Source organism: Dermacentor andersoni, chromosome 8 (assembly GCF_023375885.2).
Source record: "Dermacentor andersoni chromosome 8, qqDerAnde1_hic_scaffold, whole genome shotgun sequence".
NCBI lineage: Eukaryota > Metazoa > Arthropoda > Arachnida > Ixodida > Ixodidae > Dermacentor > Dermacentor andersoni.
In genome coordinates, this window is record NC_092821.1 from 120,781,142 (window position 1) to 120,807,359 (window position 26,218).

At 49.5% G+C, this 26,218-nt stretch overlaps 1 protein-coding gene, 1 long non-coding RNA gene and 1 other non-coding gene across 3 annotated transcripts in view; 1 reads left to right on the forward strand and 2 right to left on the reverse strand.

Annotated features, from left to right (window-relative positions):
* LOC140213003 (uncharacterized) overlaps nt 1–8,119 on the reverse strand; it is a 65,440-nt gene extending 57,321 nt beyond the window's left edge. The window contains exon 1 of the long non-coding RNA XR_011889930.1: nt 8,054–8,119. This is a non-coding gene — a long non-coding RNA (uncharacterized lncRNA). The remainder of the gene's footprint in view (nt 1–8,053) is intronic.
* Nucleotides 8,120–11,764: 3,645 nt separating this feature from the next.
* On the reverse strand, nt 11,765–11,928 carry LOC126529512 (U1 spliceosomal RNA). Its single transcript, XR_007599250.1, has one exon. It is a non-coding gene; the product is annotated as a U1 spliceosomal RNA (small nuclear RNA).
* A 334-nt stretch (nt 11,929–12,262) lies between these two features.
* The window catches only part of LOC126529426 (chitotriosidase-1-like), a 50,880-nt gene continuing 36,924 nt past the window's right edge, over nt 12,263–26,218 (forward strand). Inside the window, exons 1-2 of the mRNA XM_055069598.2 lie at nt 12,263–13,014; nt 13,525–13,702. The gene's annotated coding sequence lies outside the window, so the exon portion shown is untranslated. The remainder of the gene's footprint in view (nt 13,015–13,524; nt 13,703–26,218) is intronic.

The window sequence follows — 26,218 nt, forward strand, 5'->3', positions numbered from 1 at the left end:
ACGGCTGTGCGCTCCAAATGCAGTCCCGGGTCACTGTTTGAAACTATTGATGGCACTGCCAACAGGATCGGCCTTCGTTAACGGTCAGATACCTGGCAGGAAAATAAACCTATCTGTATTTGACAAAAATTATTCGCATTAAGAGAATAACCTTACGACGCGAGCGCATGCGTGTATTGCCCTGTCTTTCGTCTATGTCGTTTCGCACTTATATTACATTCCTAGTATGGCATTACGGCACACATGAAGCGCCCCTCAAGTGGCCTAATCGTAAATTTCGGTTATGAATTAGCCAGAGGTTGTAACAATTCCAGGGGGGGGGGGGGGGGGCGAGGATAGGTATAGCTATAATTTTTCAGAAGGGTTTGATAATAGAGGAGACAAAAGCAAATTCATCAACACGCAACCCTCCATTTAATTTGGTGTGTATATGTGGAACTTGCATAATGCCGATAATCCTGTGTCAACATTGGCTTTCCGCCTCCATCATGAAGGGTATAGGCGTGCGACCGAAAGAACGCAGGATGGGCGCAGTAAACTTTTTTTTAATGCTAACGCATAAAAAAAACGGGATTACACAAGTTCTGTGGAGTAGTTTTCGAATACACCGAGGGGACAGCGTTCACTCACTGTAGTAGATCCAGTAGTTCGGGCCACTGATTCTCCGGCAGTGGGATGCCCAGTGCGGTGGAAGGCTGGATGTCCGAGAAGTTGGGCTTCAGGTGCCAGTACGTGTCCAGACTCTGCGTAGTGCAGCGAGGTTCAACAGCGCTTTCTTCTACGATTGCAGCCCGCTCAGCTCTTTCATTGCTCACACTACATCGTGTTGGCCCCCACTCGATTCAACGTTCCTTACTATCACACTCCGACTCTGGAAACCTCGGGAGAATTGAGAGCCGGTTGGAGCTGGTACACATTTTTCGAAAGACCACAGAAACGGCCCACGCTGGACGAAGTACACCGAAGAAACACAACGCGGAGGCTGACACGCCACTGAAATGTTTATCGGGGATGCATTGAGTAAATGCACACGAACCACACGCGTGGGCCAGGAAGTGCGAAAAAGAAGCAAATTAAGTCTGGCCCATCATTAACCCTGTCAATGTATACAAAACCTCAGCGGAAAAACTCAGCGGCAGTGCCTACAGGATCTCCTGGATTGACTGACGGTGCGTAACGTAACCCCCCCCCCCCCCCCGAATCTAAGCAATGGGCCGCGAGGCACGCTGTGGTGGAAGCCTCCGGAATACTTTTGGCCACCCGAGCAAAGGAGAAACGTTTGATCACTTCAAACTGGTATAAGCTATTCTTCCAGAAGTTCCCTTTCGTGTATTTAGTGAGGAAGGGTTTGCTCAGTGGCAATGAAATAAACGCAGAACTCAACTTTTCCCAACTCTCGCGTCGCAGCCGCAGTGCCGAAAGGTCCTTGTGACGTCAAGAACTTGGAGGTATTTTCTCGTATTCAAGTCCACTTTCGTTCAGGAGAAGTTTTGAAGGAGAACTTTCAAGTGCTACGCGTGCTTGTTTATCGTTAGATGGTTAACCGTAATCGAGCAAACGCTGTCGAAATCTGTGACGTCACGGGGAGATGGTGCGGGAATGTCAATGCGGGGGCACCACCCGTCTTTTGCGTTTGCCTCACTTGATGGTGATGATGATGATGACATCCTCTTTGAAAGTGGGCGGTGACAAATAGTCACCCAGCCTGCTTGAGTTAATCAGGTATGCTATACATGCATGCTTCTCCTTATAGCATTTTTGTGTACAGCGCCTTAATCTTTTTTTATCTTCGTCAAAACTTTGTATACTTTGTGGCGCAAAATGCATTTCTTGAAAAGGGACAGAAGAAAGGGAGGCAGTGAAGCGTTGGCGCTTCACTGTCTCCCTTTCTTCTGTCCCTTTTCAAGAAATGTATTTTGCGCCACAAAGTATAACCAGGAAATTTAAACACCAACTTGCCCAAGAAGAAGTCCTCTTGGAACTTCTTAACTACCTTCTGGCAGACCACCAGCGGCATCTCGCGATAATAGCGAGATCACGCTGCTGTTAAGAAGTGTAATTTACTAATACCGCTTGACTTATTGCACCTTCTTTAGGTGTAACTGAGCTCAGAGCCGGTGCTCCCGAAGCTAAACGGGCCCGCATCACCCAATCTCAGAGGACATGTATGGACGACTACTAGCAAAAAATAATAATAATAATAAAGGCTCTGCAATAGCTGGCCAACCATCTTCGCAGCGTGGATTGGAGTCGTTTTTTTTTTTTGTTAGTAATCGTCCATGTCCTCCGAGATTGTCCCTTCAGCGTGCGTCAATCGCGGTACGCGGGTGTTTTGGGCAACCGCCCTTGTCTGAATGCAGTCGCCTCGGCGGGCAATCGAACCCGAGACCTTGGGCTTCAGCAGCAGACCGCCACAGCCACTGTGTCACCGCGGCGGGTCTTAACGTTGCCATTCTTCTGGCAATATCTTAAGCCTCTCTCATTGTCACGTGACGACAAGGCTATCATAACTTTATCCCGATGACAGAAGACTCGATTTCTCCTCGTCAGAGGGACACGCGCACTGTCGTCATTTCCTCCAGCATGGGTGGCTCGACGTCTGAGACGTGAAGGATGCTTTACAGACGGTACAGTCGGTTACCACACAGCTGCCACTCGTGGCGGAAGTAAGAGATCTCAAGAACACGTGGTAGAAAAGGACGGTATACGAACTATGGACAAAACGCAGCACCCTCGGGTTTTCGCGGCTGCAGTGCGGATGCGAGTCTCAGGATTGGTGGCGCCCTCTGTGTACAGATTCCAGGGCATCAGTCGCGGGTAGGGCGAAGCACATGGGAAACGCGCAACTGAGGCCACGACCGCTGATGAGATGCGAGCGCTCGCGGCGTCAGATGCGTGCGTTTCTTGCGTACTTCGCCCCCTTCCTGAGCTGCTGCGCGACTCTGAAGAAACAGCGCGAACACGGCACGCACAAGAGAGAAAGAAGCAGACGAAAAGAAAGAGCGCTATACTAACGAACCGCGACTTTATTACTTAGCGTCTTGCTGCTTCGCGTGCCTTGTGTCATCAACCAGCACAAGTTAACACAATCCTGCTGCCTTAGCCTGCCGAACAACCCATCAGCTCGCGTTCCATATACACGTATATACCTTCTGCGTAGACCCATCACGTACACAGCCTGGATCGTGTGGCTATGGGATTAAGCCGTCGCGAAGCTGTGAGGGCTGGGCCGAACCTCGCGGAAGTAGGTCTCGTTTCAGGTTTTCTGTACGCGTGACTCACCTTGATGACGGTAAGCGCGTCTAAGATGTCGTTTTTGGTTATGTGCGGAGGCCTCATGTTTGCGACGCCGTACTGGTATATCTTCTTGCTCCAAGTGTAGTCGAGGTTTCGTCGAAACTCGGGCGTCTCGTACTCCCTCAGCAGCTGCCCGTTGCTGAGACGAAACGTGAAAGAAAGAAAAAAAATATTGAGAGAAGATATACAGGGGCAGTGCCGCAATAACTCGCGTTGTAATGTCAGAATGCTTAGTAAATACTGACATGCGGCTGCTCTTTTTCGCTTCACCGCTAAGCAGTAGACGATACAGCGACCCTCCCTCACTTGACCCTGCCTCGCCGTGAGGGTCATTGCTCCTTGCTCCGGCAATCCAGTTTGACTCGCCGTGGGGTTCGCTGCCGCCTGCTCTTTCTTAACGACTTTAACCACTAATAACGTAGTCTAATGAAGCGGCAGGATCCCCACAACGACGTGGCACTGTTGCCAGATCACAGTAGCGAGTAATGCGAAGAGATAAGGACGTGTTAACTGCGTAGTTGCAGTGATTCAGCCGCTTTTAGGTTAGGTTAGGTCATTTGTCACCGGTAGGAACCGAACCTACAACCTCAGCATATACGCGCGCGCAGCACAACACAAATTCTTCGGTTCGGTTCGCTTCCCACCGGCGATAAGTTATCTTTTCGCCCACTTTCATTTTTCAATTTCCGCCTTATTTTACACATTTCAATTCTGACCACAGGTAATGGCCCCTATGCTTTCCTTGGCCTCTGCGCCTGTTGGCTCTGTAAATGCGGTCGTCATTAACAAAAATCGAGCTCCTTTGTTTTCTTTTATATATATATATATATATATATATATATATATATATATATATATATATATATATATATATATATACATATATATATATATATATATATATATATATAGAGAGAGAGAGAGAGAGAGAGAAAAGGAACGCGATAGAAAGAGGTCCCGTTCCCCCCCCCTCCTCCATACTCGCTGTTGCAAATGGGTCGCAAGCCCCAAGGGTAGCGTTGGCCTGGCGGCCTGAGGCACAACTGGAAGCATCCGAAGGTCCTGGCAAAGGATGAGTCGACTGCTAACAGAACAACTTGTTTATTCTAGCATCGCAAAAGAACGGCCGGTCAGGTCGACCGAAGTGGAGAGACGGGAGAGCACGTTACTCGGCGGAAGAAATCGGAGCCTCTCTCTTGGCGTCCGCGGGGCAGCTGCTTTTATACTCTCGGAGTTGAGGGCAAGAAGGAACGGCTCTGGATGAGGCGCACCTGACGGCGCCGCTCGGGCACGTTGAGACGAGTAGGTGACGCATCCGCCGGGCCGGCGCCGGTCAGACCTCCTCGCTTCACAGTTGGGGGAGCTCCTCTCCCTGGCTGCCGCGCTTTGACAAGCGTGGGCACCAACATGTACACACACACACACACACACACACACACACGCACACACACACACACACGCACACGCACACGCACACGCACACACACACGCACACACACACACACACACACACACACACACACACACGAAGACACGTGGCATTGAAACATGCCTGGACGCGCTTGGCAGGAAGCGTTGCGGCAGCGCTGAACGGGCCAAAATGTCCGCCGCTTTAAACGAAGCCCCGGCGTCCGTTGCATCCGCGCCGGCTATACCGCGCGTCGTAGGCGAAACGTAACATCGCGAAATAGTTGGTACGCCTCTAGGATTGTTATCCCGTGGTCATCGAAATTTCCCTCCGTTTGTCTGACACGGCGCTTTGAATCGTTCAGTTTTCTTTTAAGCAGACCTGTACGTATATGCAAGTCTGCATAACCAATAAACCCTGTTGGAAGTCAGGGCCTTGTTTGCCATTCTTTGTGTGTCCCCGGCTGCCGCGCTATATGCTCGTTTTGCCCCGAATTACCAACGCGCCGGAACTTCTAATCTCGTTAAAGGGATCCAGGGAGATGACACACGTGCGCGCGCGCGTGCACACACGCATCTACATACATATATGAGAAGAAAACAATTCCCCCACGATTACGATACTTCCTAATGCGAAATGTGAGCGCAGTTCTACACGTGTTTTCATTTCGCGATATATTGGCTGGCGTGGACAATGTGTCCCATGCGGCAAACGGAGCGAAGTGTGGCGCGACTGCCTCACTAATCGGGAGATCGCAATAGGCAGCGCGTGGATGGCGCGTGGGCGCGATGCGCAGCAGCCGCCGCAGACAAACCTCCCAGACGACGCGCTAAAACCCCTTAAACTTCGTAAAGTAGTGACACTATCCTCCTCCACCTTCACTCCTCCTCGTTTCTCCTCTTTCACGCTCCCTCCTCGACCGTGGCGCCGCCTACACTGCTCGAGCGTGGCAACGTCGCCAACATGCGCTCCTCGCCACTCCGTAGACGCTTCTCGAGCAAAAATGGCGCTGATGCATAGCGCGAGGGCCCACGTGATGCTATTAGGCCAATAGCGACGCGGCGTCGGCCTAGGCGAGACCGCGCGAGGAGGAGGCGGCGTTCTTCAAAACGTGGCACTACTTTACGAAGTTTAAGGGGCTTTACGACGCGCGCTGCTCTGGCGCCATCTCGTAGCCGTCGTCACCGCAGAGCCCGTCTTGCACGGCACTACGCTTTTCTTCACACGTTTTCGCCATACCCTCCCCCTCCGAGTTCCTCTTCGCGCTGTCTTCGCTATCGCCGTCTTTCATCCGCCGCTATGCTCCGCGTTCGCTCTTTCACCTTTCGCTGCGCGCTTCGTTCGCCCGGTTACCCCACCGTTGTTACTCAGTGGCTATGGTGTTGGGCTGCTGAGCACGAGGACGCTGGATCGAATCCCGGCTACGGCGGCCGCATTTCGATGGAGGCGAAAGCACCTGTGTACTTGGATTTAGGTGCACGTTAAAGAACCCCAAGTGGTCAAAATTTTCCGAAGTGCTCTACTACGGCGCGCGTCATAATCGGAAAGTGGTTTTGGTACGTAAAACCACATAATTTCTTTTTCGTTCACCCGGTTACGCCTACGCCGCCGCTCGCCGCAGGGACAGGCGCCTAATGCTGTGCTCTAAAACAGTCAGACAGAATACAGGAGGAAACTCGTGTGCAACACTCACTCGAGGGCGAAGGAGATGCCCAGCAGGGTTTGGATGAACAAGAACTGGCGCCGCGCGAAGTGGCCCAAGTCAATGTCGAAAGGAACTAGCCCGGGCGTCGGAGTCCTGTTGACGAACGGGTGGTCCCCGTTCTTGTAGACAGACTCGTAGAAGATGAACGTGCAGATGCCGTCGGGCGGCAGGTCTGCTACGGATTCATCGTACGCCTCGCTGCTGGTGGTGCAAAGCAGCGGGTACAGGAGCTTCTTGGGCCTCTCTGAAACGATGTGAAAAGTACAGCGCATGTAAGCAAAGTCCGACCTCGCGTTCTAGGACGTTCCTCTACCCAACGCTCCGCCTCGACTCAAAAAAAAAAAAAGAATGTCGCAGTTTCACCCGAAAGGCGAAGCGTGGATCGCGTTAGTAAATTATTAGGCAGCTGTACCAAGTGAGTGTGGTAATCTTTGCGGCCATGAAGATTTTTAAAGATTCGTTAACTAACTAAATTAACATGGGTGGTGTCACGCGCGCACAGGCAAAGGCGAGCATATCTCAATGCGCGCGGACACTCGCTGTCGAAGCACTGGCGAAGGAGTGCCAGCAGCAGCGAGGGAATTGCCCTTCGTGCTGCCTCCCGCTTCAACGCCAAACTAAGCGTCGAGAACACACCGCACACGAAGCCATGAGTCCACGGCATGCCTAGACTCTACCTGCCTTAGATGGCTTTCGAGATAAGGCCCGCGCGGCCGCGCTCAGCCGCGTCATACGCAGCTCCCGGCTGAGTAGAGCGTCCTCCTGCTGCTTGGCGTCAGAATTTTGAGAGGGTGTTGCTTGCGCGCGGTGGAAGTCGGCGCGCTTCCTCCCCTCCTTCCTCCCTCGCGCGCGCGAGGTCCACCCACCATGCTTCTCCGTTCACCCTCGCGCGCTTTCACTTGCATCATCAGCATAAGGCGCGCATCCGCGATGTGATCGCACTTGGACTTTATACGGAACATCACGGCGACGGCGGAAATTCGCCTGTAGTGTCCATATCATTGCAATAAAAGGTAAAAAGCCCCTGGATCCTCCAAGCGCCAAGAGAGAGAGAAAAAGTACATTTTTGTTGATGCCTGCAATAAAAATTTGTTTGAGCGCCAAGAGGGGCGTTACGTTTAGCGGCGGTGTGACATCAAGCCCAGACCGCTAGTATGCTTGCCGACGCGCACAAGCTCGGGCCTGCGCGCCTTGCGTTCTTCTGCCGCACCTCGCGAGGAATGGCGGTTAATTTGCCGCTACAACCAATTTGCCGCGCCCTCTTGGCATTTCGAGAGAGCGTCTCGTACTTTATTATTGACAGAGCGCGCGCTGAAGTTATCTTCCGGTCCCGTAACTCGACGGCGACATCGAAGCCTCTCGCTACATTTGGAAGATCCCAGGTGTTTTACAATGGATGGATGGATGGATGGATGGATGGATGGATGGATGGATGGATGGATGGATGGATGGATGGATGGATGGATGGATGGATGTTATGAGCGTCCCCTTTGGAACAAGGGGGACGCAAGAGCTTGGTGGGTTGCGCCACCAAGCTCTTGCTATTATACTGCCTAGTGTCCTACCTAGGTTAAACAATAAAAAAGAAAAAAAAAAGCACTATGAACTCCCACAACCAAATTTTCTGATCCCCTATTGCGAACTGTGCTTTTGTACGTCTCCGTCTTTTGTCGTTTCCCTACTTTTCTTCCACCAATCCTCCAATCGCCTCTTACTAATGTCTATCGCGGATATGTTTGCTTTACCACTGCTCCCGCTGAACTTTATTGGAATTTCGTCTATCCCTGCGGACGTGCATTTTGGAACATTTGCTTCCGCCTTTTTTCCAGTTAAGATAGGTCAGTTCTAATCTGTTTTCTATTGTGCTATCCTGTGTTGCTCCCTCATTTGGGGCGATTACCCTAACATCTTTCCTAAATGACTCAGCTATATCTGAACCAATGTAGTTCACAGCGTCTTCTCCCTCTAAACATTTTCCCTCGGCATAGTGAATCTGTTCCTGCTTTCTGTGATTCGCTTTACCCAGCCAGCTTATATGGTTCCAGAATTTTCTTGACCCCCCTTTAGTTGCATCGCGAACTTCAGCCAGCCAGCGATCAGAGGACTGTTTTATTTTAGCCTGGACGAGGACCAGCACTTGTTGTTTCTTTTGTCGATAAGATTCCCATTTTCGGCCTATTTCCTCTTCAGATAACTGCGCCCTCTTTGCATCTCTGTGTTCCCGTGATGCCAACCGTCGTTGTTCGATGGCCTCCCTAATTTCCTTATTCCATCAACTTCGTGGCTTCCTCTTTCCTCTCCAGCGGTTTTCTCCTTTTACATCTTTTATTTTTGTACTAATGAGTAGTTATTAATAAGTAATTAACTGATTATAATCCCGCTTTTCCGTGGGATGTTTCTCTATTGCTTCCTCTATGCCGGCCGCTATTTGCGCTATTTGTTTGTCATTTAACTTTGCATACTTCTTGACTTCCCTGCATTTCTCTTTTGAGCAGGGCTCCCAACCGTAGACTAATACGCTTATTATCCCTTCCGATGATGTACTTCCCCTCCTCGTCTATTTCCATCATCGCGAGCTTGCTATACATCCCCTGCGACATTAGAGGGGCCCTGAACCACCCCTCGGCCTTGGTGAAATAACATAGTCCGCGGGTAGCATACGCTGTTGTGAACATCTCAGCCAAGTTCTGCTGCCGTATGCGGTCCGTGGAGCTCGCAAGCGGAGCGCGAAGTCGCCTTTTTCTCGAACGCTCTCGTCGCTCTCGTTTCAAAAACCCCATGATCCTCGCTCTTCTGTGTGCTTTATTTCGTCATAAAGCACACTCCAATACGCGGCTGCTATTGGCCGCTGCGCTCGGCTACACCGCGGCCGCCGCGAGGTGCCGCCACGAGTCCAGTGGCTAAGCGCACTGCGGCTCTCTGAGGACAGCCGCGTTTGGCTTACGTTTAACGCGGCATAGGCACCAAATCGGAAACTTGAACTGCGCGCCACGGTGACGTCTACGCCGTAGCCTTCGCAGTGCCAGGCATTGGATGAGGAAGGGGAGCACAGCTGAGGCCGTGTTTGATTGCTGATAACTCCGCTTCTAATGAACGCATTGAAGTACTTTTTGCGGCAAGGTGGTTCTGAAACAGCCTATCTTCACTTCAAAAGTGGTTCAGGGCCCCTTTAAGCAGTAGTCAATGGTCGTTTGCCTGTCACGGGATTCCCACGTGATTTGTCCCTCACACTTAGTTTCTCCATTTACTATCACTAGGTTGTGTCGCTCACAGAAGTCTAGCATTAACTTCCCGATACCATCTGTGTATCCATCCAGATCCTCGATGTGGCCATTCATGTTACCCAGCAGACTAATATCGGCACCTTCTCCAAACTTCTTTATATCGTCATTGAGACACTTCACTAGATCCTTGTTCTCTTGCCTGCATTTGTCTCCTGTCCCTAAATAAACTACTCCTAGCCATGTCTTTTTACCGGCAATTGTACCTGATACCCAGACAGGTTCTTTGCAAGTTGACTTTATTCTTTGCCAGTTTGTGCCTGGATGTATCAGCATATTTACTCCTCCTCTATTCCTCTCCGTTGTTCTGTTGCTCCCTTCCCAGACGTATCCCTCAATAAACGGTGGGTCTTCAAGATCCCTGAGATGTGTTTCGCATAGCGCGTATACACCTACTTCGTCCTTTAACTGCTGTTCTATTTCTAACCACTTCTCTCTCTTTCTACCGCCTTGCATGTTTATGTACCTGATCCTGATGTTAAATTTCTTTTTTTTGTAGTTTTCTTCCTGGACCTCCTAGTGGCCATTTTATTGGCGTCAGCCTCTATTGTTGCACTTTCTTACATTGTTTTTACCTACCCCTACGCCCTGAGCCACAGGGGACCCCCTAAAAAAGCTACTGCCCGGCCTGCCAGGCGCCAGCCGATCTCGGCTCCTAGCCTTCCATGAAAGTGGATGACATCTCGTGTAAAGCCTCCGCCAAAGCCAGCTCTATGCCCTTCTCTGTTTATGTCTGCCACTTCAAAGCCTTTCTCTTGGCTTAGCTATCTTATCTCCCTGTTAACAGCCACAACGTCGTTGGTAATATCTCCGTTCCGTCCTTGCACCTCCGGCACTGTGTATACCATGATCTGGACTTGCTGTACTATCGCCCTTAAATCGTCAACTCCCCTCCGCTAATCTTTCCACTACTTTTGCGGCTTCACCATTCAGGAAATCATTTAGCCCCGCCGCTACCACTACCTAATTGCGCTCTGCAACATTATTAGAAAGTTCGCTTTTTTCTCTCTCAGTACTGCGTCCATTGTCCTGCTTGGGAACGCCACGACTGCTACCGCTTATCACCCTTTACACGCTCCATTATAGTTCTTTTGCACCTACTCATAGTTGAGTCACCACCAATAAGCACTAGGGTTTTCCCTTCCTCCCTCCTATCTTCCAGATTATGCTGCCTCTTATCATTGATTCTGACCTCATTCCTTGGGTTTATCTTGTTCCCCTCCTCTCCATCGCCTCCTGACTTGCTAGTTGCCACGTGTGCGTGTGCCTGACCTTCTTTCCTATCGCTGTTCATGCCAGTGCACCCCCCATCCACGTTGCTGGCACTGGTATGTCCGCCAGTGTGACTTCGCATAGCGGTGTCAACCATTTTTTTCGTCCAAGAATTCACCAAGCTGCTCTTGGAGTTCGCGCTTCTCTGCCGTCTCTTCCTGTAGTTCCTTTTATAGAGCATCCATACGTAACGCTAGGCTCGTGTTCGCTTCGTCAGCCCTGTCCAGGCGTGCACTTAATACGCAGCATTTGCACATAAAATCCGCGCCTTCGGCATCCTCTACGGATTCCAACCGTGTTTACTTCCAGTTCACCGACGCCTCACACTCCTTGCATTTAACCTTCAGTTGTCTGACCATCTTAGCAGCGCTCTATTATCGCTATCACAAAAAGCTAGAAAAAAAGAACCTTGCAAGCCCCGTGCTCAAATAAAATTCTGCCCGCAAAAATCCGATCACCTAGAAAAGAAATAGTAACTACCTGTCTAAACTAGTTAATTCACAAATTAGTTCTGCAAATCTACAGCTGCCGGCCGGAAAAGACCCGGCCTTTAGGTAATTCACCTGCTCTTTCGCGAGCGCTTCACCTGACTAGCCTAAATCTAAATTCTTAATATATTAAAGGAAATAACTCATTTGTCGTAGCCACGGCGCTCTCGTCGTCCGTCCGGTCACCTCGCATAATTCGAAACAAGCGTCCGCACAGCAACAGTGCCAACTGTCGTCAACTCGTAGTAGCGCCTGCGGCGACGATAGTTAGGAACATTACTCCAACTCAATTCTCATTTTCGATTCGTTTGAGAGGGGGATAGCGCGAACGCAGTCCCCCACTACCAAAAATTGCATGCCCCATCTGCCCCAGTTTGGGGTAGTGGCAGGGGTCAGCACGAGCGCAGTGCAATGCCCGCACCTCACCCTGGGGACACCGCCTCGCTGATCACGGTAATCCCGGCACCAGGTAAGTATGCCTATTGACGGTCCGGCTTCGCCACCCCATCCTTCAAGACCGAGTGTGTAGCTCTGGTTACTACCAGATTACTCGAATGATTTTTCTGCAAATGTATATCTGTAAGACTAAATCTATACTGAATTTGCTTGTGCATTCTTCTTCTTCATGTTTCCTTTAATGCCGCAGATTGTATACTTGCCGACATAATTAATAATAGCATAAAAGTTGCACATACCAATTGCATTGCCAACATTTACGTCAAGTTTCACATGGCTGACTGGTGGTGGCGCAGCTTACCGCACCCCTTTGGCGCCATCGATAGCGTAAACGCTGGGCTGTGTTCATTTTGCAGCGTTTTCTGCCGTCGATGCTTCGCTTTGAGGAAGGATACTGTTTTGTGCTCTATAGGGCTGCTTCACTTGAATAACTCGCACGCACTTGCACGTACAGTTGATTAAGAACACGGCTCGAGGGGGAGGGTGTAATCCGGGATCGTAGTCTGTACTGACCCGTGTGGGTACGTGGATGTGTAGTGGACGTAGCGCACAGAACAAACGCTGGCGATCAGTTCTGTCCATTTCTTTCGATGAAGATCCTGCCAGTTGGCGGACAGTCTGGCTAGTTTCGGTATTGCCAACAAAGCGTCGCCATGATGCCGGTAGCTAAAGGAAAATTCAATGACTTTTCCATATGTGGGCCCTATCTCTTCAACCTACACAGCAATAAAGTGAAATGATGCACTTACGTGTAGGAATAAACTGTGCTTTTCGCTATTTTTCTTTTTCGGCGTCTTATATCTTTATTTTAGTCGCTTCATTTGTTGCACCAAAGGGCGACGCTGTCGCTCTTATCGCTTCGGCTGCCATTCTGTTCGTCTGTCATTCTGTTCTTCTGTTACCTTCCTGCCGCTTCCTATGCACGTGCACGTTTTTTCGTGTGCTCTGGAGTTAAAGATTACCTTCCTGTGCCCGTGAACGTACCTGCAATCTCGCAAAAAACTAAGGGCACAAGGCGTGCTGTGTGGCTATGCGGTATGGTTACTCGGGAGTGAACAGCACGGCGAATTTTTTTTTTTTTTTTTCCATTTTCCCAGCGGGCGAGAGGTAAGCACACTTCTGCAGTCGTTATGAAGAAACAAGTGATATCCTTATCAAAACACTTATAGCAAGATCTTCCGCGGTTGTTTTTGACTGAATATACCTTTTTTGGGGTTTGGCGAGGCGCATTTTTCTGGGGTGTTGTAAGAAACTGAAACTGCTCGTTGACAGTTGCACATGGGCCAATTGATGCTAGCTGACGTGCGTACGGAAATTTCACCTCGGTAGATGTTAGCGGTTGATTTTCATTTTTTTTTCCACGAGTAGAATACTTCCAATTTATATTTGCCGAAGGAGAAGGAAATCAAGTACTTAGCAGTCACCGCTTGCGTTTTGAATTACAAGAAGTAGTTCGAGTTACCTGCGCGACAACTGAAGTTCGCGTCACTTTTCAGCCCGTGCCTTGAAGGACAGAATGTTTTCGTCTCTTCTTCGTACTCTCGACTTTGGCTTCGCTTTTAGGTGTTCTTTAATCATGAACACGGGGTATCTTGTCCATTTTTTCATATGTGACAGATGGCGAAATTAAGCTAAGCGTCCTGGCGGGGCTGACATGGGAGCAGACGTACAAATACTACTGCCTCTGCCAGGACCACTTTATAGAGAGGGACTACGTCGACCCGGCCGAAACAAGACCGTTGTAGTCGGCTGAGCAGACTGCTGGGAGCGGAAGAGCGGCCCCTGATCGATAAAGGTAAGGAAAACAAGTTGTTAGTAGTTGCGAATCTGTGCTTCTTTAGTTCATTATTTTCGTGCAGAAACCAATTGACAGGGCACGGCGCAAGTGCCATGGGCACGGCGAGCGCTGTCTTTTCCACGTCGTCTGCTACGGCGCCGGAAGCCATGCGACGTTACGCAGCGAGATTTGCTCCGCGTGCCCCAAGAAACCACGTGCTTATCAGTTTCTATTTATCGCTTGTTCTTGGAGGGTGCGCGATGTTCCCGATGACAGGCTAAACTAACAAGCCGAACAGTAATCTCTGACAATAAGCGAATTCACGTTCGTAAATAGTCTCGCCGTGCTTGGTGCTAAAGCATACGACACAGCGAAAACAGCTCTTGCCGCACGCTGCAGTGCTCTCGCTACATTTGCCGTTTTATAGCAGAAATTCTTCCGGAGTAAAAATTTCAATGCTCACTCGTCCAGCAGCTTTAAAACTCTTGTTAGTTTTCCTATTATGGGTATTTTGGAGAACAATGAAGCCAAAGTAAATAAAACGCCTCACTTACTTACTCATTGACAATATGAATAAATACTTTTGTCGATCAAGAAAACTAGCTCTAAAAGACTGATGCCTAGTATTCTCGGCCAGCTTTCAGTCTATTACAGCACACGAAAGTTCGAAGCTGGAGGTGGTTCGTGACGATCCACGGAATGAGTGAGTGATTAGCGATGATATGCGTTTGCAACAAGCCATTACAAAGCACCGAACATTTGCGTTCCAAGCCGTGGTACGAGGCGAGAACAAATGCAACGCGCGAGGGTTTAGGCAGAACATAATCAATCGGATAGCAAGCGCATCGAGGATATTTACTGAGTTAGAAACATCACGAGCCGCTGCTTCAAAGTGATTGGCAAATCAAGAACAAAAAAAAAATAAACGCTATAATCTTGATCTAATTCTGAAGCGGGAAATTTGGACTGCGCGTGAAACATTTGTAGCTCCGCTTCTATAGTGCAGGCACCGTATATACTTCTTGCACCTTTTCGACGAAGCATAACGAGCTCCGGAAGCGCTTACATGCAATCTGAAGCTGTTGCCTAAGCTTCGTGTCCCCCATGCAGACCCTGCCGATGGTATCCCCCCGAGAAAGAGGTTTGCCGAGCCGCACCGGAGGGCGTCATGTGCATCCATTGCGAACGCGGTGGCAATTAACGGAGGCTGTTGAGGCAAGCAATGGACGCGCCACCACGTGATCAAACATGGCGGCGCCCACGGTATCGTCTTGAAACGTGTCTATAGCTCGCTACATGCTTTGAGAAGATTTAGTGGCAGTCTACGGACACCGCAAGGGTGATGACTACCTTATTTCTACGCCTGACGAAAAAGTCGTCCAAAATTCCCGTGTTAAGGGGCATGTCTCAACAGCTGGCAGAAATTATCACTACACGTGGTAATTTAAAACGGGAACAAAAAAGAATGACAAAGGTTGCTCACTTGTCGTACTCGTCGTTGACGGGGGGATAGTTGTGGTCGTAGTAGTAGTAGTAGTCGTGGTGGTAGTAGTGGTAGTAGTAGTTGTGGTAGTGGTGGTGGTCGTCGTTGTGGTTGTAGTAGTAGTGGTCGTCGTTGTAGTAGTAGTAGTAGTGGTGGTCGTCGTCGTCGTGGTAGTCGTGGTGGTCGTCGTAGTGGTGGTGGTGGTAGTAGTCGTTGTAGTGGTTGTGGTGGTAGTTGTAGTAGTAGTAGTTGTGGTAGTAGTTGTAGTCGTGGTGGTGGTAGTGGTTGTCGTCGTCGTTGTAGTAGTAGTGGTGGTCGTCGTGGTAGTTGTGGGAGTCGTCGTTGGGGTTGGGGTAGTTGTCGCCACGGTTGTCGTGGTGGTAGTCGTCTTGCGCTTGACTTTGACCAACACTCGCCGCACTATCGGCTCTGGGGATGTGCCCGTAAAAAAAGAAAAAAAGACAAGCTGATCTGAAAATTTACAAATTACACAGCATACAAAGAAAACTTACACATGCAATGGGAATGTATCTTTAATCCTTTATGTTCCGATGTATTTTGAAGCCAAAAGCAAACGAACGGTGCAACTACGTTTCTGTAACGCCCGACAAGAGTGTATCTACTCCAGTACTACCGCCATAACGAAGCACTTAGGGACAGTTCATTTTCTGGCACTGTTTATGTAGAAATTTCCCGATAACCTCTGTCACATTCTAAGTAACTGCATAGTGCAAAAATGAGACAGGGAAATAAGAATTAAACTGCATAGTATTTTATAGACACGGCGGCAGGCCTCGGCTTACGGAAAAAAAGTATCGTGCGCCGCTCATTAAATGGGATGTTATCATTTATAAACGGAATAGCATCAGAAGTCTGGCACACCACCGTTGAGCGCATAGCAACGGCATTGGCGGTGGCGGGTCCTTTACTATACTTGTGCCCATCGAAGTAAAATAAATTATGTGTGTAAACATGAGGTCATTTAACATACGGTAGTCGCGCAACCTATAGATAACGTACACCATAAAAAACATAGCCTCAGTGATCGGGCACCGGCGATTTCAGAGACCACGGTGCGCGATCACGGAATCCATGCTGGGACATGCACCCATGCACTGTACGCACCGGGTGGACGGATGAAGAACAGCAGCAACATGAGGAGTATCATGTACACGACCAGTAGGAACGCACATAAGAGGTAGTGCTTGCGCTTCCTCTCCGCCCTCCTGAAAAGTTGTATACCCCTACTGTATTTCACTTTGAAGCTACCAGGTGCAAGTGCGGCGCTACAATCGTTCAGAGATCGTCAGTCACTATTCTGGACACAACGTGATTGGCTGAGAAGGAGGTGACTACGCCCTGTCTTATAGACGCCAAGTTGGCGGACTTTGTCATCATAGGAATTTGACTATACGCAGTATAGTACCTTGTCTGTACGCATTATTTTATCTGTTTTATTCAACAATACTGCGATCGATTTGCACAGATCCATACGGAAAGTGTCTTGCAAGAGAATGTAAATGAGCCCCCCCCCCAAAAAAAAAAAATATATCGCAAATGATGCGGCTTTAGCCGCCGCAGACCAGTACATAACGGCACGCCTATTACTCGCCAATTCGTTTTATAGTAAAAATTATTCATTTATAGGCCGCACTTCAGTTCTTGTTCATGGCTGAGCGGCGCGTACGCAGAGCGTGGCCGCGTGACACGTACTCCTCCCGTCGCCGACGACTGTGGCGATGGCAGAGTGCCGAACACGCTGTGCAAAGCGACAAACTTATATGCTTCCTGTGTCACAGTGAGCAGAACCAACAGATGACAGATAACTGCCGCTTCGCCATTGCAGACTCTGTATATGCCGAAGTTTAAGCGGCACTTTTACACAGCAACGAAGCACGTCGTCCTACGCATAGTACCTAGACAATTAAACGCGCATTAGAGGCTCAAAAGTCCCCAGAAAAAGTCCCCATATAGTGGCAATATATTCTAGGCACTATATTCCCCAAATGTCGCTCTCCCTCTCTCGCTCTAAACTCGCGCATGCGCACAACGGTCGGGCAAATCCGAAAACGGAGCTCTCGTTCGGTGAGCTTACCTTCGTAGGGCGGCCTGCTCGCGTGTAATCCTGTAGAGCGGGGGTATAGCGGTCAACAAGCGCCTGATGTCTACGTCCACCTCAACCACGTCGACGTCCGGCTCTTCGCCTGGCTCGCGGTGGAACGTGGCCCTGATCGTGGAGGCCGGCTCGGGTGTCGGTTGCGGCGTCTCCGTGGCTCCCGCATTAGAGCTGACGGCACGCTGCGCGTTGTCAACGTGGTGTCATCGTCGTCGTCGTCACCGCATATTTGCCGACATCGTCACACCCCACGTGCTCCAGCTTCTCCGTCCGACAGGGGTCGAACGAAGGAACCCTTAGCCCCGGAACCAAAGTTTCGACGAGCCGATTCGTCTTCGATGGAGCTGTATTAGCGAAAGCCTTCCGGTTCCCTCGCCACTTATTCTTGCACAGGTAGAGCAAAACTGACGCGAGGAAATGAAGAAGAGGAGACGGAAGAGAAAGAGACGCACACGCCCCAGGGGTTTCCCCAGGACTCAAATTAGGGGGTTGGGGGAGGAGAAACGTGTGTCTGAATTTCTGGGGGGGCCGTGATGAGACTGGAGGAGGAGTGGTATATAATATGGAAGCATTAAATGGCTCATGAGGCGGATAATTCGGCCTTGTCGGCGTAGCGAAACGATGGTCCAAGAAGGCTAGGAACCCTCGACCTTTGGTGGGAGTCGAACCTGTTACCTTTGGTGTTAAGCCTACGAACCCTCCACCTTTGGTCCATCTTCGGTCACGTACCTTTTCCTTCTCACAAAGCTAAAGTCCCCGTGGCCTGACGGAGGCTATTGCTACTGTTGGCGTTTGTTGTGACGTTGTGACATCATTGGTGACGCTGACAGGTACGCTTTAACTTTGATATAGGCATGTTTACATGCGTTGTACGCACATTTCCTGTCATACTTTCTTCGGGCGCCGTTGCACACTAAAAAAATCATTCACATGAATTATACGTCTCCCAAATTTGAAAAGCAACAGAAAACGATGCATAAACAAAAATCACTCCTCTTTGCCTCCACCGGGTGACATCTTCCAGCTCACCTCGTTTCACTAGTACAGCTGAATTAGGACCCGCAGTCATAAAAAAAAGCACTTCCGCTAGAAGTGTTGGTAACAGAAAATTCCAGCCATTTGTGATGCTGGACATAGTATTGGCCGAGGGGCGATTAGCCAATGGCAAAAAACGCATACGAACGAAAAGCTTCGTGAATTCAGCCCCAGGTACCTATTGCATTTGGTTACTTATCAAGCGAGGTTAACCTCCCTACCTTTCATTTATCATTTACTCTCTCTCTCTCTCTCTCTCTCTATATATATATATATATATATATATATATATATATATATATATATATATATATATATATATATATATTGTGACCAAGTTATCGCGGCATTACCCCCTCCTTACCGCATCTGCCCGATGCGTGAGAGGAAGTACGGGTTGCTGTAGGCTCTCACGTTCTTTTTTTTTTTTTCATGACCTTTCTTGGTAGGGTTTCATGCGGACAACATGCACAACTTCCGTAGAGTTGCGCCGTCTTGGGCTCTCGTGTCCAGCGGATTTCACTTCGTAAGTGACGTCGCTTATACGACGAAGTATTTCGTAAGGGCCGAAGTATCGGCACAGAAGCTTTTCAGACAGTCCACGGCGTTGCACAGGGGTCCATACCCACACCCTGTCACCGGGCTGATAATGAGCTTCACTACGGCGCCGGTTGTACCGGCAGGAGTCGATGCGTTGTTGGCGGCGTATTCGGTACCTTGCCATCTGTCGTGCCTCCTCGGCTCCTTCCAAGAAACCATCGAGGTCAGATGAGTTATTGTTTTCTTCATCTAACGGCAACATAGCATCCAAAGTTGTGGTTACTGTTCGGCCGAATACAAGTTCCAAGGGAGTGACTCGTGTTGTTTCTTGAGCGTCCGTATTATATGCGAAGGTGATGTACGGCAAAATTTCGTCCCACAGCCTATGTTCAACGTCGACATACATCGAAAGCATGTCAGTCGGTGTTCTGTTGAGGCGTTTAGTTAAACCGTTTGTCTGAGGGTGGTACGCTGTAGTTCTATGATCAGTATGTGTCATTTGCAACAAGCATTTCATTAGGGCCGCAGTAAAGGCTGTTCCACGATCGGTAATAACAACTGTGGGAGCGCCATGCCTGAGCACGATATTGTTGACAAAGAATTTTGCAACTTCGACAGCCGTTGCACTGTACAGGGAATCAGTTTCTGCGTAACGGGTCAGATAGTCCGTGGCCACAACTATTCACTTTTTGCCTAAAGATGATGTTGGGAAGGGGCCAAGGAGGTCCGTACCGACTTGTTGGAATGGGGCTTTTGGTGGCTCTATTGGCTGGAGGAGGCCTGCCGGTTTTGCGGATGGAGTCTTGCGCCTTTGACACTCGCGACAAGTCTTGACGTAGTGCTGCACTGATGCTAATAACTTAGGCCAGTAGTATTTCAGACGAATCCCGGCGAATGTACGGCTCACGCCCATGTGTCCAGATGTCGGTTCACCGTGACATGCATGCAAAATTTCTTCTCGCATAGCTGTGGGTACGACAAGTAAAAACTTTGCCTCGCTGTTCTCAAAGTTTCTCTTGTAGAGGACATTTCCTCGCATACAGAACGAGGATAGCCCTCTAGAGAAAATACGTGGGAGTTAAACGTCGCGTCCCTACAGGCGCTGTATAAGTGGAAGCAAGTGTGGGTCATCTCGTTGTTGTTGAGCGATTTGTGACGCGTCAACAATGCCAAGGAACGGGAAATCGTCTTCATCTGATACAGTAGTCTCGACTGGTGCGCGTGACAAGCAGTCGGCATCGCTGTGTTTCCTCCCGGATCGGTATACGACAGTAATATCATACTCTTGCAGCCTAAGGCTCCATCTTGCTAGTCGTCCGCACGAATCCTTGAGATTCGCTAGCCAGCAAAGCGAATGGTGATCACTGGCTGCTCTGAATGATCTACCATATAGGTACGGCCGAAATTTACATATTGCCCAAATGACTGCAAAACACTCTTTCTCGGTTGCTGAGTAGTTTGCCTCTGCTTTCGAGAGCTTACGGCTGGCATAAGCTATTACTTTCTCCTGGCCGTTCTTCCACTGTACTAGTATGGCACCGAGGCCGACGTTACTCGCATCAGTATGAACTTCAGTGTCGGCTGTCTCATCAAAATGGGCATCGATTGGAGAAGCTTGCAGGCGTTTCCTTAACTCGTCAAAGGCGTCTTGTTGTTCGTTTTCCCACATGAAAGGTTGATCTTCTCTTGTTAGTATTGTAAGGGGCTCAGCAATCTCTGAAAAGCTTTCCACAAATATTCTGTAGTATGCGCATAAACCCAAAAAACGTCGCACTGACTTTTTGTCTGTGGGTATCGGGAACCTCGCAACAGCTGCTGTCTTTTCGGGATCTGGCCGAACGCCTTCAGCACTGATGATGTGTCCGAGAAACCGAAGTTCATCGAAGCCGAATTGACATTTTTCCGGCTTAATTGTCAAGTCTGCTGCGCGGATAGCTCCTAGTACTAGTCGCAGGCGCTCTAGATGTTGGTCAAATGTGGTGGAAAATACGACCACATCATCCAAATACACTAAGCACGACTGCCATTTCAATCCTGCGAGCACAGAGTCCATCATTTGCTGGAACGTTGCAGGCGCGGAACAGAGGCCGAATGGAAGCGCTTTAAGTTCGTAGAGGCCATCAGGGGTTACGAATGCTGTCTTTTCACGCTCCCGCTCATCCACCTCTATTTAGCAACATCCACTCTTGAGATCTAGGGAGGAGAAAAGCTTTGCACATCGGAGCTGATCTAACGTATCGTCGATACGCGGAAGGGGATATACATCCCGCTTAGTTACGCTGTTCAATTTACGGTAGTCGATGCAGAATCGAAGTGTGTTATCTTTTCTTCTTAACAAGCACTACAGGAGACGCCCATGTACCGCTGGAAGGCTGAATAACGTCATCTGAAAGCATCTCCTCTACTTGCTTCTTGATGATCTCCCTTCCTTTTGGTGAAACTCGATACGGGTGCTGGCATACCGGTCTTGTGGCGTCCTCTGTTATGATTCTGTGCTTTGCAACAGACGTGTGCCGTACCTTCGAGGACGTGGAGAAGCAGTCAGAAAAATCCTTTGTCAGGGTATATATCTGTTTCTTTTGGGCTTCCGGTAGTCTCGGGTTGACGGTAATTGATCTGTCGACACTGCAGGTTCCTGGCAGGGTAGTTGACATAGTTAGGCTGCATAATTCGGTCGCTACACAGAACTCGTGAAAATAGGCAATAGCTGTTCCTTGTGCGATGTGTTGGAATTCATTGCCGAAATTTGTAAGTGCGACATTTGCACGGCCATCGCTTAACTGAACGAGACCCCGAGCCACGCAAATACATTTGTTGAAAAGGAGCTCTATGTTTCCATCCGCTATGCCTTCGTGGTCGGAAAACCTTTCATTCTCCACAAGAACCATTATACTGCAGCGTGGCGGCACAGTTACGTCATCATCAACGACGCGCAGTGCAGCGAGACGTCGCTCCTCCGATTCTTCCACACGTATAGCTTGTTTTGTCGAGAAAGACACACTGGACCTACGTAGGTTAATTATGGCGCCGTTAGCTTGTAGAAAATTCATTCCCAATATAAGTTCCCATGAACATTCTGGCAGCACAATAAAGTCAAAAACGTAAGTGAAGCCTTTTATTGTAAGTCTTGCCGTGCGTCGGCCAAGGGGCGTAATAAGATGACCGCCTGCCGTGCGTATCTGCGGACCAGTCCACTGCGTCACAACTTTTTTCAGGTGATTCGCCATCTTAAAGTTTACTGCCGAATAATCAGGGCCGGTGTCGACTAAGGCATTCAGCTCGCATCCGTCTATTATCAACCGCAAATCTGACGTAATCGTTTCGTTCCTGCACCTGTATACTGGAATTATCTCGTCACCCGCACTGGAACCGCGTTGGAGGATCTTCGTAACTCTGGTTATCAGCGGCCTCACCTCCACAGGTCGCATGCTTCAGTTTTCCTGGTGTGCGCTTGGTGAACGACGCCTAGGCAATCTTGAAGACGCGCGTGAGCTAGGCGATCGGTAGCGCATGGGCGACGGTGACCGTGGTTGATGTTGGCGAGGAGTAACGGGGCTTTGGCGCGTGGACAAGTATTCTTCGATCTCCGCTGGCCGTTCACCGCTTCGGGGGCATGGTGCGCTTAAGGGAAAACTCCTTAATCCAGCTTGACGGTATGGACAGACCCTGTACAGGTGACCCGCTTCTCCGCAGTGGAAACACGGAGGCCTGCGCTCGTGGTCACCCCAGACGTCACTTTTTCGGGGCCATTGTTCCACAAAACGAGGTGCACTACGTGCTGAAGGCGGATAGGCAGCCGGTGGTTCCAGCAGGTGAGGTGCACTGCGTAGTACTGTCGGCGGGTAGGAAGCGGTTGTCGCAACTGCTCCACTGCTGTGAACCGCGGGTGGCCTGAGTACGTCGGCGTACGTTGATGTGCGCCGCATCGGCTGTGGCTCACGCTCTGGATCCCGTATGACCTGCCTCAGTTCGTCCCGGACAACGTCGATGATAGATAGTGCAGTTGGAGCCTGAGGTGTCTGCAGCTTGTTGAGCTCTTCCCTGATCACTGACCGGACGAGCTCCCGCAGGGCTTCAAGGTCGTTTGGCACACCTCCAGAGAAGACATGGGCAGGTGCACAGCTTGCCTCACGGTTGTATTGCCGAGCCCGCTGTTCCAGCGTCTTTTCGATTGTCGTTGCTTCGTGTCTGAACTCGGCGACCGTGCGCGGTGGGTTGCGGACGAGAACTGCGAAGAGTTCCTGCTTTACTCCACGCATGAGATGGCGCAGCTTCTTATCTTCAGTCATATTTGGATCATCACGCTTGAACAGGCGGGACATGTCCTCGATGTACATCGCCACGTTCTCGTTTGTGAGTTGGTTCCTAGCTTGAAGTGCAATTTCCGCCTTTTCTTTACGACCCGTGCTGGCGTACGTTGCGAGTAGTTGTCGAAATTCCTCCCAAGAGGACAAAGAGGGTTCGTGGTTTTCATACCACGTTTTTTCGGCGTCCTCCAAAGCGAAATATACGTTACGGAGCTTCTGTTTCTCATTCCATTCATTAAAGCTCGCCACTCTCTCGAACAGTTCCAACCAGTCTTCCACGTCTTCGAACGAGTCGCCGTGGAATGTTGGCGGCTTGCGAGGTTGGCTTACGACCAGCTGTGCCGGTGTTACCTGGCTAGTCATTGTGGCGACGTCCGTTGTCTGAGCTTCCCTTGGCGTGAAGAGAAGAGCGCCGAATTTGGGCGAGTCACCTCGAATACGGCGGCTGGTCCGCTGGTGTACAGGTGTCAGTTCCACGGGATGGACTCGTTGGTGGTCGGGGCTACGTTGACTTCCGTTCGTGGCGCTTCGACTCATACCCCGCACCTCCACCAGAAATGTAACGGTGTTAATAAAACAACGATATTTATTAAGGGCCAACTTGTGCCCACAAGTAAAAGTCACTACGGTCGTGAAGAAATCTGCGTTCTCAAACTGGGCTAGATCCGTCTTCGTCTTTTTTCTCGTGTGACACCTCGTGCGCGCGGCGTATGCGAGCCGGGTCCCACCGGCTACCCGTGCCACGAAGATCACTGCCTGTTGCTGAACAACACCACGATACGGCGTGCGCAGTGTTCAGTGCGAAGGGCGCGCAACTTGGCGCGCTAGCCCAGTTTGAGAACGCGACTGCCGCGGATTTCTTCACGACCGCAGTGACTTTTACTTGTGGGCACAAGTTCGCCCTTAATAAATATCGTTGTGTTATATAGATATATATATATATATATATATATATATATATATATATATATATATATATATATATATATATGCGGAAAAATGCACGCTCTCGACTACATGCACAGTAGTCTCGATGCGCTCGCTTCTCATTCAGATTATTCCTCGGACGTTAAACCTTTCTTTCTTTTTTAAACTAAGGAATCCTCTATGAGGAGCACACTAAAGACCAACACTAGCACGTAATTTCTGTGCGGTAACATGGAGTGAGCAATTATTCGCTGTGTCACGAATTCGCGGCACTGGACCAATACGGTGTTAGCTAGAGCTCAATTGCCCTATCTTGACAATATTGTGATGCTTACCTTGGTGCGCCCGGAGGTTGCTGTGGGGGAAAAAACGATTTTCATTTATACAAATAGCGAGTATTCGACGATTGAGAAGCTTGTTTTTGGGGTTTCGCACTCACTCACTCTCTCTCTCACTCACTCACTCACTCACTAACTACCTAACTAACTAACTAACGTTCATACTCTAGTTTACTTCCACTCACCATACGGTCGCCAACGTTTGTGGTCACATCTGTACTCACACGAACTTGGTATTCACTCACATTCAAACTCACGTCTACTCTCACTTAAGGCACTTACGTTCACACTAATGTCTACACACACGACCAGCTCAGAACACCAGGAGCAGTGACGGCTGATCCAGCCCAGTCCTAATACAGTGTAAATGATTCTCTCTCACATTCAAACATTTGTACCCTAAACTACTGGTCCTCACTCACGTTCACGCTCACGTCGCTCACATTCAAGCTTTTTGAGGTGAGTGCGAGTAAATACGACAGAGTACGCCTACAGCGTGTGCCGACCTATATACTGCATCGTTTAATATATTAAGTTAGCATTACGGTTCTGCAAAACGCTACGGCCAATGACGGCGGTTTGATTTTAGTTGTGTTCATTAGGCCCACAAGCTCACGTGTATTTGCATAGCGATGAATTCAACTAGCTCATTGAAATGACCGCCACGTCGCGTAGCACGGGTGGGCGAGAGCGCATGCGCCAGTTTTATTTTACCCCAAAGACGCAGAAATTAAACGGGCAAACTTATAGCAATGGATTGACAGCTTCACGAGAGCTTCGTTTCACACGGATTCCAATACGTGGGTTTCGATCGGCATAATCTTTTTTCCTTAGCCTTTCAGAGCAAGTCTCGCGGCATATCACTGCTTACGACTCGTTTGTGCATGCGTATTCGTGGACCGTATAGCCTTTATGATACATCCTTCACAAATAGATCTACAGTTGTTAGCAAGCGCTTGTGCTGCCTGTTCTTCCTCCGTCTTGTGTCGTTGAAGCTCTCCTTAACCCTGTCGCCGAAGGTCTTGTTATTTTTTACCTGTCGCCAAGGGTTACGTATGTGCGTTGCTTATATCCGAAGATTGGCGAGTGGGATCCCTTTCCCCGTACTTGCAACGCCCCTGCACTGGGCTAGTGTGAAGTTTAACAGAGCGAAACAAGGAAATCAAACTGGTCACAGATGAATTGCTTTAAGCTATCGTGAAGATTAACCGAGCGCGACAAATAAATCAAACTGTCGCAGATGAATTGCGTTAGGCTATTGTGAAGATTAGCCGAGCGAAACAAGGAAAACAAACTGTCGCAGACGAACGGTGCGTTAGCGATGAACACTTACGTGCGCCTTGGTCTTCGTCGCTGTCGCTGTCGTCACCTAAAGAGAGAGTGGGCAGTTGCAAGATTTATGGCTCGTAAAATGCTTTCAGAAATAGAGGCCCACTGGCTACGGCTGCTTTTGCGTTACGCGACGTTTGGCGCAGACGACACGCGTATTATATTTTGTTTAGTAGCGCGGAAGCCGCCATGACGTCTCGGTCATAGTGACGCGATCTGTCTGCGCGCGTAGCCGCCAACTTGGCTACCCCGCCATTAGCTTAATTGAAAACCCATCGTTAAAGAAAGCTGATTTAGCAATTAGAAAACTCGCTTACCCATGGCTGCAGCTTCGCTGCTACCTCCGAGTGCTACGGTGGGGTGATCTTCGCACGCTCTAGACGATGGCAATGATGATGATGATGATGATGATGACGACGACGACGATCCGTTTAATGTTGACATATACTCACCGTGGGT